The 15,024-nt window shown below is 45.5% G+C and overlaps 1 long non-coding RNA gene across 1 annotated transcript in view; it reads right to left on the bottom strand.

Moving 5' to 3' along the window:
• Window positions 1–232: 232 nt before the first annotated feature.
• LOC106045245 (uncharacterized) overlaps window positions 233–15,024 on the bottom strand; it is a 37,515-nt gene continuing 22,723 nt past the window's right edge. The window contains exon 3 of the long non-coding RNA XR_010832887.1: window positions 233–301. This is a non-coding gene — a long non-coding RNA (uncharacterized lncRNA). The remainder of the gene's footprint in view (window positions 302–15,024) is intronic.

Genomic DNA, 15,024 nt, shown 5'->3' with positions numbered 1-15,024 from the left:
CTTTTAACCCAGTAAGGATGGCTGGCAGCGTGCCTCTGTAGTGGGAGGTGGGCTGCAAGTCAACACCTGATTACATGCTGGTAGTCCAATGCCAACATTCAACTCCTGCATATAGCCAAAGGACACACATTCACTCGGCATGCTCTGCCAATAACACCAAGAAGACTGATGGAGCATAACGGTGTATGGAGAGCAAACCAATTCTTACCATGACATTGCTGGATTCAGCTCCACTTCTTTGCACCCATCCACCCTCAATGAAGCAAGCAGCACAGGGGGCAGCTGGCCGTGGTACAAGCTCCTGGAGTGCAGATAGGAAACTCTCAGCTTTCTGCAAGCGTTCTTGTGGCCAGAGTTTTACTCACAGGAATATTTGCGGAGAGCATCTGAGTGTGGGGAATAGCACGAACGTGGCTTCTCAGCTTTTGTCACACTCAAATTTCAGTATTTCCCTCCTTTAATAGATTCACCAGTCTGATAAAGATGTCACAAAGAAGCAGTGGAATGTTTTCCCAGTTGCAAAATGTAAACCAGCAATACAAGTGTTTGTTATTATGCTGGTACCACTACTACAGCACCCCACATGTGCGACAGTGGAATTAAGTGGTACCTTCTGCAGTAGGCTGTCAATAGGCAGTGCTCCCTCATTATAAGACCCTGGGACTTTGCACACACTGACATTGCAATGTAAGGCTAAGGCCTAGCACAGTTTGCTGTTAGTTGCAAGGCAGGGTCCAGCTGCCTTAACCCCAGCTCTCAAACGTGCTGCTTGCCAAGGTTTAGCACCAGTCACCACAGCAAGGCTGGCTCAACCTCCCGTGCAGTTAGAATGGGCCGCCCATGCCCGTGCCTTACAGACAAAGAGGCAGCAGAAATGAATACCCTTCTGATTTCTAAGAAAGGATAGCAAAAAAGATTGAGTTTACAAACCGCCCTCTTCACTTCTCTCTTTCTAATAATCACGGCATAATCACAGACTCTGTGACCACAGTAGCCTGTTAACACAGCAATTGCTACACACACTAGGCAAATACCAGTTAGCTTACAAACACAGAGAGGCAGAGCTGGAAACACTGCAGTGTTTAAGCTGTTTTGTTTTTAAAGTTTCTTCTGCAAGCCCGTTGCCCCTCTTCTGAGCCCAAAGAGCACCAGTTGCTTACAGCACAAGATAAAACTCCACTGCATGTAACAAGGAAAACTCCTGTGTAGAAAAACGGGATGGAGTATCCAATAGCTCTGGGATGATCAGAGGAGCAGATGATTACCTTAGCACCCTCAGCTAGATGTGCTCACTTTAATTTGGAGAGACAAGGAGAGAGGGTTATAGAAAAAGAAATCAAATGTAAAGCAACAACTTCACAAAAAAGAAAGCTGCCATTTATTCAGTCCCATTGCTGTAATGCTGATCCTGACCTGACAAGCCTCGAGGCTGGATCATGAGATCCAGTGGCTTAGCTCTGGCAGCATGCTGCAGGGATTGCAGCTGCTTTTTAGTGCCTGGGTATCACACACAGCTCATGAGTTTTCACAGCTGTGCAACTGTGCTCTGCAGCTTCAGCCAGCAGCTATTTTGATGCTACTGTGTATCATAAGTCACCTCTACACCTTCCATCCTGTGTCTGCAGGTAGCACCATAATATCAAGCCTGTGCACAGTCATGGTGATTTCCAAAGGGTCACTGGAGGGCTCAGGGGCTGCAGGTATGCTTTCCCCCTCCATAGCTTAATGCTCTTTAAACTCTTCCCCAGATTTTCTCCCCAAGAGGGACAAACATCTGAACTTCAGCCCAGCAGACCAGGGGCTGTGGGATTTGTGTCCCTGCAGCCTTCCAGGGGCACCAAGCATCCTGTCGGGGGCCCAGGGGCCGATGCAGTTGCTCAGCATGCGGCCGCACGGTCAGTCCGTTGGGACACCCCCAGCTTCTGATCCCCTTACCGCTGCACGCGCTGCCTGCACCAGCACTCAGGAAAACCTCTGGACTACTGTTTCTCGTCCCACCTTCTGACTATCCCTGGCAAACTGCAGCATGTGGAGGTCTCCTCCTTCCTCCTCTCAGTACATGAGTGTGCTACAGCTGGTCAGCAGATTATTTTTTAATGAAAAATGGCTGTAATATAATCGCTTGCCAGAAAATCAATTTTCAGAAGCAATAGCTAATCTTTCTTCTGAAAACATCCACACCCTTTCCAATATTAGTTGTTGGCTTTCCTTTTCCTTTTTTTTTTTTTTAAACTGTACCCTCTTAAAGTTTTGATTGCAAAGCACACAAACTCAACATGATCCAACACTAGAAATCTGGGAAAGGAGGTTATGGCATTTTCTAATGAAAACTTTTTTTTTTCTTTTTGGGGGGGGGGTAGAAAATGTCAACAAAAAAAAGAACACTGAAATAATGTTAATAGAAAAGAACTTGCAAAACCAACACCCTCAGCACCTGGACAAGGGATACCAGATGCAGGATGGAACTGAACAGTTGGCAGAATCATGAGCCGCTCCTCCTAGTGCACATCTGCAGCGTCCTGCCTACAGCAGCACCATGACTTCACAACACCAAACAGAACAAGCCCTTTATCCTACTTCAGTTCTGTACCGAATAATGAACTACACTGGATAATGAGCTACAGTCATCTCTCCACAGCTTCAAGAGGAAGCAGCTCTGAGTTTATTTGGGCCCCTACTGCCCTCAGCATGAGAGGATGTTGATCTTTGCCGAGTCCTGGGTTCCAGTCTTCATAATCTCTATGAACACCACAGTTTTCTGCTGCTACTAATTTATTTGTCTGTTTCAAGACAATATATTTCCTCTGGATCTGGTTCTTTGAAACAGATTGATAGAGCTTGTTGTACCAGCTGCTCATAGAGACTAAGGGCTTCAGAAACTGATGCTTAGCCCATGCTGAGTGTCTCCACTTCCCTGCTCCTGGTAGCGGGTACAAAGCTTGCAGCCTGACTGCAGACTCATTGCCTGATGACAGTGCTGAAACCCCACAGTTACAGGAAGCCCAGATGCTTCCCAAGATCTAGATGGAAGCTTCCTAACGGCAAGCGCTGGCGCCAGGGCTGCTGCCACCATTCCCCATGCTGCGGGCAGTGGCTGTGCTGCGGCTGCCATTGGGCAGCCACCGCTGCTAACCACAGAGGAAGGACACGAGGAGGTGCCCCACAGCACCAGCCTCCGGCAGCCCTGGTGCCCCTGTGCCTCCTCTGCCACACCGACCAGGCCAGCTTCCTGAGAGAGGCCCAGCTGCCAGTGAGGCCTAAGCTGAACATTAATCACTGCCACAATGGGTTTAAAAATAATTACCTTACGATGCAAGAGGCTCACTTTCCTCGGCATGCACTGTCTCACAACTCCCCCATGTACTTCTCCACTAACCCCTCTAGTGACCATGTGCCAATTCACCCCCTTTCACAGTAAGCTCCTGAAGATCTATCTTCAGGATATATCTTCACTTCTATCTAAGTGAAGTTCCCACTCATTTTCTCTTCCCCGCAGATCCCCTGTATGTGTCATCAGGATACAGCACTTTGTGCAACTATGTATTTAGGTGTCACACAGAGAATAGCCCTTATGGTCCCTTGGTCATGCTGCACCAGGCAGCTGAGCCTGATCTCCACTGCAGGCCTTCTCTTCCCACCAGGGCCATAAATGTCCCCCATTTTTTCAGGAAAATAGCTGAAATTCCTCAGAATGAAGAGTCTAAACCAGGCATGAATACGTGACCCTACAAATAAACAAACTTCCACGCATATTGTTTGGCTGCCTTAATATTTCAGTCAACACAGGAACCTTCTAGTAAAGGATGGGGCAATATTTCAGACAGCAAAAGCAGACTGTTAGTCGGCAGCTGGGCAGGAAAAGGTCCCTAAAAACACAAAAGGGGCTGGAGAGTCCCATGGATGAGCTGTGCTGTAGGTGGGGAGGCACACATCCCCCTGCTTGAACTACAAATAAACAGCAGACATCGATAATAATGATGGCCTTACTCTTAGAGGGGTAATGGATGGCACTCCCACAAAGAAGGCAGGCCACCACAGTCTCAATGCTCAAGTCATGCAAATAATTCAGTCCTCAAGCAGTCAAGCTTACTGATGCACATTGGAAGTTCAGGTCAAATAAATAGGTGGTCTTTTTTTTTTTTTTTTTTCTTCACTGCTTTGTTTGGCACTGAAGTCACTGTACTGCAGCTGTTTCCAAACCAGGCCAAACTGTTTCTCACCTGTTCTTGTGGGGAAATCCCTCTCTCCACATAGCCACAAGGACCAAAGCGGTGGCAATACCTCCTGTCAGCTGAGCCAAGGCACAAAGCAGATGCACTTCAGTGTTTTCCCAGGGGCAGGACACGGTGTGTCCTCCCCACCTCATACAGCCAAGGCCTCTCTGGCCCAAGGTCCTTCTGCACCTTCATCTCATTCATATCAGCAGAAGACGGATTGCTCCCTGTCCATCCATGACCCTCTGGCGCTGGACACCAACAGCCCTCAGGCCATTGTCCCTGAAGACACTGTCCCCAAGGGGTGTGAGTGTGGAGGGAGGACATTTTTGGAGGACCCCCTTTGTAGAGCTCCCCAAGTCAAGTGTCTCCTCTCCCACTCTCACAAGCAAGAAACAAACAGCAGGGAAAGCATGTTTGGTGTTCAGGGATCAAGCAGTACCTCAGCCCTAGGGAGCTGCTATGCTGCACTGACCAAGTGCATTGCTGTTCACCCCAACTGCCCACCAGAGATGGGAGCAGGGACTATGGCACAGGGAAAAGGGGACAGGCCCACCCAGCCCCCTGAGGAGCCCCTGGGGCAGTGGCTGTGCAGGAGCAGAAGACGACCAGAGCAGCAGCAGCATGGTGCTGACATCTGGGCCCAAGCGGGGGGCCAAGCTCCACGGGGTGCGGCGTGGGGCCAGGCTCTGCCTTGGCAGCAGACAGGCAAAGGCACATCTGTGATCTATTTCTTGTGCTAACAAGGATTCCCCGCATGAAGTCCTTTCACTTCCTATTCCTGTTCTTGAAGATGAGGCTAACGATAGTCCTAGGATCTCCTATACAGAAACAGGAATCTTCATTAATGCCTGCAAAATCCTTCAGAAAACAGCCTGAGGATGAGCAAGGATGATTTCACTGATAAGCTGTGCATTAACCTGCAGCCTGAGGAGTCGGGTTTGCTTCCGATTGCTAAGCAGAGCAGCCAAAGGAAAGTAGCTGTGTTAGAAATGCTTCTCTTTTGCCCACCCGGATTGCAGTGGGATCAGCTCAGAACTGAACTAAGCTTGGGGAGTCATTGAACTCTGACCTAAACTAGAATAATAGGATGTGTTTATGTCTGACAATGGGGGAGCTCTGCAGAAACCTCCAGTGAGCTCCATATGCAGCACTGTTTTTATGGTCCTCCTAAGAAGGGAATTTCAAGGGATCACATATGCCTTAAGTGTAAATTATGACACGCATTAAGGACCACCCGCATCAAATGGACGGTTGCCCCAGCCCAGGGTTTTCATGGTGAATTGAGAACAAATTCCACAGCCCCTCTGGTTTGTGCTTCCATGGAATTATATATTTTCAGGTCAGCAGAGCTGTCTGCTTCTCACACAATAGGTCCTTTCTCCCTTTTCCCTGTACCTGTCAATTGCTCTCTGCCTCTGCTGTAATTTATGTTTCACTTCCGAACTGTACAACTAAACTCTGGAAATGTGTGCGCATACAGCAGCTAAAAAAAGCCTGTTCCCAGTCATGGTAAGTGTGGTGTTACCACTCCAGAGATACAAACATGCACAAGGAAGCCTTAGAGATGCACTGTATTACTGCATAACACGTGTCCAAGATGGAAATGCCTGTGCTGATGGGGCTATGATTTGGAACTAGATGACCTTTAATGTCCCTTCCAACCCAAGCCATTCTATGATCTTCTCTAGAATAAAGAATCACTGAACTTTTTTTCATTGGCTAAATTTGAAACTTGTTCCTTTTAAGGATTGATCATTACTATTATTTTCAAAACGGAAAGATTTATCAAGTGCTGAAAATTGTTCTACTGCAAAAATACCCTTTGTAACAGATTACATACAGTCCTTCCAGAGGTTGCTTCTGTTGTCTCTCTCTAAACATTCCCTCCAATTCTCATATGCTTGTAAGCAAGACAGTGCTGTTGCACAGGCAGTTTTCCTGTTACTAATTCAGATAGGTATCTATATTTCTTGCTCTGCCTCAAACAGCTTTTTCCAACATGATATTTTCCACTGTTTCTTCCCCAAAGTGGGGATTTGGAGGGTAGGGTGGGGTTGTTTAATTTGGGGCCAGTCAATAGTTCTTAGCCCCAACAGTAGGTCTATAGTTGTTCTAATGTACTGCATTTTTACACTTTGAGCTTTCTGTGGCTCCTGTCTTTTTTCCATTTGCAAGAACATAATGGATCTTTGAATTGCTGAGCCTTTCTCCAGTGCTCATCTGGAGAATGGTTTAATGAAAGAATCCTCACATGGGACTGCTTTAGCATGACTATTAGACAGCAGGATACATCTTTGAAGAAGGGATGCAGTGCAGACCCTCTCTGCTTTTCTTGCTTTATTTCAGGCAGTAAGTAGCAGTGGAAAATGCCAGGGAACTTCCTGCTCTGGTGGAAATTCTTTCTAGTCTAGATCCCAAGCACTGGAGTTACTGGGCTCCCCACAGAGACTGTACTCTTACGTCTCAGACCCTGAGAGGCTAGAGATAACAGAGTGGAAACAAATCTGGGATTTGGGGTTTCCAGGAATGAACTGAGCACTGAGAATTAGCCCTGAGAAAGAACAGCAATATAAATGACCCAAACCCAAGGGTGGCCATCGTAATTAAGAAATACCTCAAGACGTAACTTCTCAGCTTCCCCATAACACCCAGACTCTGGGACGTGACTGTTATCAATCTGGATGAGCTTGTTACTCCAAAGAACAAATAACGAGTATATTGATGGACTTCTAACACTACTCAGTCTTGCACCCTGCCCTCCAAGCCAGCCGAACCACCTGTAAGGACCTTGTTTTTAGTGAATTTTTAAATTAATAATGCAGAGCACCAAATATAACTGCTACCTAATTCTAAACTTTGCAGAACTATCTCTTACTAAAAAATCCCCTTTTGTTGTTACTCCTTTTTCCCATCACTAATTTGCTCCTACCTTCCATCAAGTTCCTTCTTCCTACCTCCTTTTTTTTGTGCATATAATCCATTTAACATCAGGTGCACCATTTTATACTACGTTTATATCACAAAAGTGTTGAAAACATCTTGTCAGTAGGTTGCATTTACTGCCAATACTTACAACCTGACCTGTAATAAGCACTTCAAGTTTTTTTCAAGTTAAAATGATTTAACTTTTATATAACGAATATTGTGCTGACTGCTTTTCAAACTGCCAGCCGCCTGTCTATTATTAGCATCAGACCTTGACAATGGGAATATTCTGCTCATTAAATCACTGCTAAGCAAAGTGTTTAGGTTTTATCATTAAGAAAAAGGAAAGATTTCTCATGTTGTGAATGGTTCTCAGGAGATACGTGCTACCATGTAAAGCCAAAACTAATAGGGTCCTCAGGAATCACCCAGTTTCATGTTTCCAGCTTCAAAACCAGAGGAATGCAGGCTTGGAAAGGACTTGCTGGATCATCAAGTCCACTTCTCATAGCACCACATAGAACAGTCCCTAGAGGCTTGGCTCATGTTTGGTTTCTCCATAAAGATTGGTAGCAGATGGTTGCAGTCATATAGGCAGTCAACTTCAAGGTACCAGCCTTTAGTCAAAAGGAGTTGCAGATGCTCTGTAAAACTGAATAGTCAGGTCATTAATTTAAGTGTTGAAATACTTTTCCAAAAATCTGAAAATGATAACTTGATCAATGCTAAGCACTGGACCCATCTCAGCTCTGCCATGGAGAGGCCTAATCTGCAAAACCAGACTGACATTTGCATCCTGCCTCCCCTTGTGACTTCAGACACAATGCCACAATCGGTCTTTGCAAAGCAATAAATCCAGCAGCATTTCCTCTGCAGCAAACCCTCCTAGTAGCTAGTCTCTTTGGAAGAGACAATATCCCTCCAGACATGTCCCAAATCTTGCAACAAAAGCTCAGCGGCAGCCTTTTGCAGTTGGTAAAACCTGTATTTAAGAAGAATCATGTAAACACATTCCCTGCTTGTGCTGAGGATCAGGCAATGGACTTTGGCACACTGAGTGAAGCCAAGCCACTGTGCACACTGCAAACCAGGCAGGACAACTGAAGGGAAGGTTCACTTCTGTGAGATGTTGAACAGTGACCTCAACCCCACAAAATCAACACTGATTTCACTTGCCTGAGTGTGCATCAACCTTCCAGAGTCAGCTCAGATAGACAAAGGGCTCAGATATATCATCTTTGCTTTGAGAATGATCTTTTAATATTAGGAAGGTAAATAAGTGAAGAAAAAAGCCAACACTAGAAACTAAAGGAGGAGTTCATTCTGCATCCAGTTGCTGTTCAGAGGAGCAAGACTACTTCCAAGTTATTAATAGCAGCATAGTTCAATAATAATAATAATTTTTAAAAAACATCTGGATGAGATCAGATGAGGGGAGCAGTACCACATGTGCACCAGGAACCCAGGCATGTCCCAGGCTCACTCACATATTTTGGTACAGCAAAGCCAGAACATTTCTTAGAGAGGGGAGGAAGAAAACAGCCAGAAAGTACTTGAAACATGGAGCTCTGCTACTTTTAAACTAAACATCAGTGCATTTCTGCTTATCTCCTTACCCCTGCAAAGACAGCTTTTGTTGAACATCCAAATGTTAATGGAACAAGCCCACAGGGAAGGCAGCCAAGCTGAGTATCCCTGCCCAAAACTAGTTTTTCTCCTTGATTGTTCCTTTTTTTCACTTGTCCAATGTTTCCCAGCCTGCCTCTTTCTCCTTATTATGCACAAAGATCTTCCTGACATCCTCCTAATTCATCTTGACATGTACAACAGGCTCCCCACCCCAGCGCCCCTGTGGTTTGCAGCGATTAGGCAGAGCAGATAACAATTGCTTCGCACATACAAATCCCAGGATGGATGTCCCTTGGCAGGGAAAAGGGAGCTGCTTGCATTGCTCTGCCCCTGAAGGAGGAAGAGGAGCCAAGATGGAGTAGCTCAGTTACTGGGGCAACATGAGGTGTCTCAGCTATGCACGAGCTGAGACATCCTTAGACATGAAAGTGACAAAGGCCACACCATCCTGGGCTGTATTCCTTCTACTCATCGATCAAGTCCAGTGGATGACCAAACTCCACTTTTGCTTGAGAAGACAAAACCAGCCAAGGCAGCAAGCCAAATATATTGCACAAGATCACTTGAGGGATCTATGTGCTTCTTAGGCTGGCAAGTGTGTAAACATACAAGGGATGAGTCAAGGCACTCATCATTTCTGTTGAAGGCTGCCACAGAGCAGGAAAAATCTGAGATCCATAGGACCACAAGGGAGGAACAAAAGCTGTGTAGATGAGTACACTCTAGCAGAAAAGGCTCATCTGTGCTCCAGAGATAGTTTAGACTATCTATATGTAAACTATATATATAAACTATATATATAAACTATATATGTAAGCATACTATTTATATGTAAAGATGACTGCCACCAAATTGAGTATCAAACATTCAGCCATGACCCAGAGACAAGTCAAGAAACCTCCTCGTGCTCTGCCACAGCAGAGGAGCAAGTGAGTCCCTCCCACTGGAAAGCATGTTTAGAAACCCCCAAACAGCAGAGCAAGTGGAAGGGAAATATTTGAGAGGAGGGCAGCACATGGGCCCTCTCATGGCATGCAGCTCTCCTAACTTTACAGGGCAGCCTCTGACTCTATTCCACCAGTGTTTCCTCCATCCTCTTAAATGGTAATCCCTTCACATCTGGCTGCCAAAACCACAGGCTAAAAATCACTGCCATGCCTCCACGGTAGACTGCAGTTTTACCCCTATGCAAGCAGAGATCCAGGAAAACTGCCTCTGCCCTAAGCAGCTGGAGATGCTCTGGGGCTCCTTGCTGCCCTGGGAATCACCCCGACCACCCCTTGACACCCTCAGCTGCCTGCACCCTGTCCATGGTGTGACAGAAAGCTGGGAAACCAGAGCTCGCTGTCAACATCTGGGCAGACCCTAAACACAGACCCTCATAATCTAGGTCAAAGTGTAATGGGTTCATAATGCCCATAATGCCATCCAGGACTACTCTGCTCCTTACACTACACTGACATCCTGGTCAGAGGACTTTTCTCAGAAGAAAAAAAGGACTTTTCTCCTATGAGCAGGCAGATAAAATCAAGGCGGGAGGGAGTAGCTTTCAGAAAATAAAATATAAATAAATACATAAAAAATTACCAGCAACATCCTCTTAGAAGCACTGGAGAGCTGACAGCATTGCCCACGTGATCTGATGACAAGATCATGGGAAAGCTGCAGACTGACTCCAGCACAGACATGAGACTGAAAATAAGGATTTATGGCTCAGCAGACAGGAGGTGATTAGTTTTTCTCAATAGTTACCTGGGGACTAATGACCTTGCACAGATGAAATAGTGGGGCTATTAAAGCTGATACACTGAAAATGTTCAAGTACTCCTTCGACAGCTGGACAGACAGGGACCTTGCTGGAATTGCTGGCCAGAGCAGCGTCAGTCAGCACACTGCCAGGAGAATATGTTGCAGGAATGGGGTCTGCTTCACGTGATGCTCACAGAGCTTGCTGGAGCAACTTAGCCTGTGAGCAATTTGTAAGGATGAGAACAAGGAAATCCCTTTTCCATCATCTGACATTAAGTGACTTCCTACTTTCCCACTATTTTTGTGAAGTCCATTATCATCTGTTAAATAAATGCACAGCCTAGGAAGGGATGTTATTAGTATGGGACCAAGAGAGATTAAAAAGAAGAAGAAATGATACTAGGAGGCTGCACACGAAGAAATCCAGTGACACATAGGAAGAGGAATTTCAGGTAACTGGATTTTTCCTGGGGCAGACACTCACCGTGAACAGAACAGTGCACAACAGAAACAAGAACACCAAATTGCAGATCTGCATGGACTTCTTGTCCCAGACCACAGTCCTTAAGTACCTTCTCTGAAGGCTGTAGGAATTCCTTTATAGTGGCTGCTTCTCAAATAAAATATGAGCTTTTTCCCTAAATAGAAATAACATGGAAAACTGATCTAATTTTGAGCCCCAAAATACAATACGTCTATATTACCAAGGAGACAAGAAAAGGAAAGAGAAATCTTTGAGGAAATAGCAATAAGATATGAGCACTCATTTTTACCTGATGTCTAGTGAACAACTGCAACACAAGCTGATGTTTTTAGTAACTCAGGAATGAAAGGACACCACAACCAGAAGCTACTTAAATGCTCATGTGCAAGTGGGTGGGGAAAATATATATATAATTGTCTATTATAAATGTCAGCCATTTTTCTAGTCCCTAGTGAACAAACAGCTCTGTCCTAGCTTTCTGAATATCAGCCAAAGAACTCAGTTATAAGCTCTGCGAAGGACCAAAAATTGAAATAGTCTGCCACTCCTCAAAGGATCAAACTAGAAAAACAGCCCTGATAATTGGAGAGATGGTCCTAACCAACAGGAAACATAGTAAGTTCAGGTGTACTGTATCACCATCGCAAGGAGAAATCAAGTGCAGAAACAGGAGAGAGGATTGATCATTAGCTACGCACTGACTGAACAGGCAACTGCAGTGTATAAAATGATCAAGTCATAAACTCAATGAGACAGCGTGGTGTTATTGCAAACAAGACAAACTGACTCCTAAGATGTATAATCAAAAGTATTATGTGTATATAACACAAGAGCAATGATTTCACTTGTCCGGAATACTGTGTTCATTCTGGGGCACCACAATCAAAGAGAGATGTAGGGAACTGGAAAGAGTCCAAAGGACAGTAACGAGAATGATTGAGGCGTAGAAAATGTGGCCCAGGAAGAATAGATGAAGGAAGTAGATTTGTTTAGTCTACGAAAGAGAAGACTAAGAAGAGATGTAATACCAATCTTCTCGCGTTTAAAAGGTCAGGAAAATGGTGATCGATTGCTGTCCATGTTCACTGAGAGTAAGAGAAGAAAAACAGTTGTACTTGAGGCAAGGTGGATTTAAAGGGGACATTAAGAAAGCTTTCTGACTATCGACGTAATTAAACATTGCAGCAGGTTACCTAATGACCCACTTGCCTAAGTGCAGAGTGATGAAGGAGTTCTCTGCAGGCTCATTCCAGCGCTACAAGACTGTAATGAATCTGTGATTTTTCATATTAACTTTAGCTCTAGGAAAAACTCAACACCTCTGGCTTCTTCAGCTGCAGGGAGGTTAAACTGACCTTAAGGGGGGACAAATTCTATCCTTGGGTCACCTGCACCTTCCTGCATCTGCTGAGCACAAATCACATTAGTATGTTTAGCAGATGAAAATTGATAAATACATAACATACATGCAAATGACCATGAATGTACACGTCTAGCATGCTTTCTTCTATGCCCAGAAGACAGTATAGGTTGGCTCTGAACACCAAGCTTCTCAGACCTGTTGGATTCCCTTTCTTCCTGCACAGCCCAACAATAAGACTCTTGGACAGCTGTGTTTCATGCATTCATGCAGCAGAAGACACTGGTTTCTCTCTCCAACCTGGTGTATCCCCTTGAGGGACTGCAAATTCCTGATTTCATTGAAAACCTGCCTGACTCTCACCTTTACCTTGCTCTTGCCTCAGCTGCTCCAGCAGACTTTTCCAGTCCCCCTGCCAAAGGCCTTTCAATCCTTATGCTGCCTGTGGTCTGTTCATAGTCCAGACTTGTCACATTACAAAACGCCATAATCAACCATATTAACATGGAATTGAGAAGCTGTCTTGAAAGAGACAAAAACCATCCCAGCCACTCCATCCTGCTCCTTCCTTGCCCATGCATACATGCAAGTCAGATGAAAATGCTGCTCAGAGGAGCATATCAATGGTGGAAGAGACAGAGCAAGACGATTTCAGGGAGCCAGCTTGATTTGCGGTTGCACCAGGACCAAAAAATAAACGACATCATTATCAGCAAATTGAAAACAGATCAGGGGCTGAGCACGGGCTTGAATAATAATAGGAGCCCAACACTGCTAACAGGGAACACGGGCTGGGGGAGTTCAGAGAGGGTTTGTCGTGATGATAGATATCGTCCCTGGATATTTATCCAGTGGTATTAAGCTGCTCACCAAATGCACTGAAAGTCTGATAGCCAACGTTCATAAAATTCCTATCTATGCTCCGGCAATACATCACTCTTCAGCCTCTGCAGCTGCAGGGCCCCCACTGCCAGTGGAGGGGTTTTGTGCCTCCGAGGGGGGGGGGAGAAAGCAGCGAGGCAAGGCAGCCCCAGCCCTCGGCATCCCATTTCCAGGCTACTTCCATGCCACAGACGGATGGAGGCTGGCGTGTCTGTGGTTCAGGGACGTGGGTCAAAGTCGGGGCTGGTTCACCAAAGAAGTTCACTGAGGGTTATCGAGTACAAGCACTCGAAAACCATAAGTATTTAAATGTCTGTCTACAAAGCTTGGGGTTAGATAATGCCAGGAGGCAGGAAAATTTGGGGTGGAGAGTAGGCTTCCTCTGCCTGCCTCAGAGACTCTGTGGTGGCAGAGAATCCAGCAGGGACCTTATCTGGCCACCCTCCCCAGGGACTTTAATGAATCCCCCCCCCCCAGTAGACCATCCATAATTCCCCACATCTTCTTACCCTACATGCATTTCTCTCTCTCTCTAGTCAGTTATTTTCCAGGTTGCTGATTTTGACAAAAACATATATAAATAAAATGTTATTGAGAATTTTTTTTTGGCAGAAAATACTGTTTTCTGCAACAATATTTATTAGCATTTGTCGACATAACGCTATAAATATACATTTTCCCATGTATCCAAAAATTTTAAAACTGTGGGGAAGGACACCAAAGCTTCAATTTTTTATCCCTTCAGAGGAAGCTTTCTCCATGAAGCATGCAGACCTGCCTCCTGCAGGTACCAGCTCCACAGCACACAGGATGAGACAAGGTAAAATAATGGCTCGAGGGAATCCAGTTCAGCATCCTTGCCCATGTGACAACAAACGTATGTTCTAGTGGTGTTACAACAGGCAGAATATAAGGCGTCTGAGCCTCTGCAGCACTACAGGCACCCCACACCTTAAGGCCCACCTGTGGTTTTCCCAAGCCCCTGCTGCACGGTCAGACCCCACTCCTTCCCAGCCCGAACCCCAGTGCAGACCATGCAATCTGTTTCCACTGACAGCCAAAGCTTGCCAAGCCGCCAAATTGGCTGTTTCCTTGCCAGGCCCATGTGTCCTCATCCTGAAGGAAAGCAGAAGCTGTAGATTAAAATTCCCACAAAAGACAATCCTTATATTAAATTTTTGTTAAGGGCTGCTTCAAAACTGCCAAAGATGTCTTTTCTTCAAATGGGCTCCCAAAACCTTCCGACATCAGAAGATATTTTAATGCCCACAGAAATAACACTGCTCTAGCCTCTACAGTTTGTCCCATCCAAGCCTGAAAATCTCTGCATATCTTCTCTACAGCTTGCAGCATTGTTAAGTTGAGAGCAGGGATTACTGCACGGAGCAGGATACCTCATGGAAGTTAACTGATGTGCCTGAGAGCATACAAAGAATTAGCGATGAAGTCAGATGAAATCCCAGAAACCCTGAATTTTGACACTACATATTTCAGTCTAAAGCAAACGGGTGACTGATTCCTTCAGGCAACTCTGGAAACCCAGGCTCCAACCACAAGAAGGGCACTTGGTTACGGGTGGTGGAAAAGACTCGTGTCACCGAGGCAGCTCCAAGCATCAGGAGTTCTGGATTCAGTTCCTGACAGTTGGTTTTTTCTTCCCCTGTATGTACTCAAGTACTCTTTAATTTAGCTTGAGTGACAATTCCTGCCTCAGAGGTGGTTGGTGAGCAGCCAGCAGCAACCCCGTAATAAAACACCTTCCCGCTGCTGATAAGAGA

The sequence above is a fragment of the Anser cygnoides genome, chromosome 7 (assembly GCF_040182565.1).
Source record: "Anser cygnoides isolate HZ-2024a breed goose chromosome 7, Taihu_goose_T2T_genome, whole genome shotgun sequence".
NCBI lineage: Eukaryota > Metazoa > Chordata > Aves > Anseriformes > Anatidae > Anser > Anser cygnoides.
Note: the sequence above shows the minus strand (reverse complement) of the source record. Positions and strands in the feature narration are given on the sequence as shown.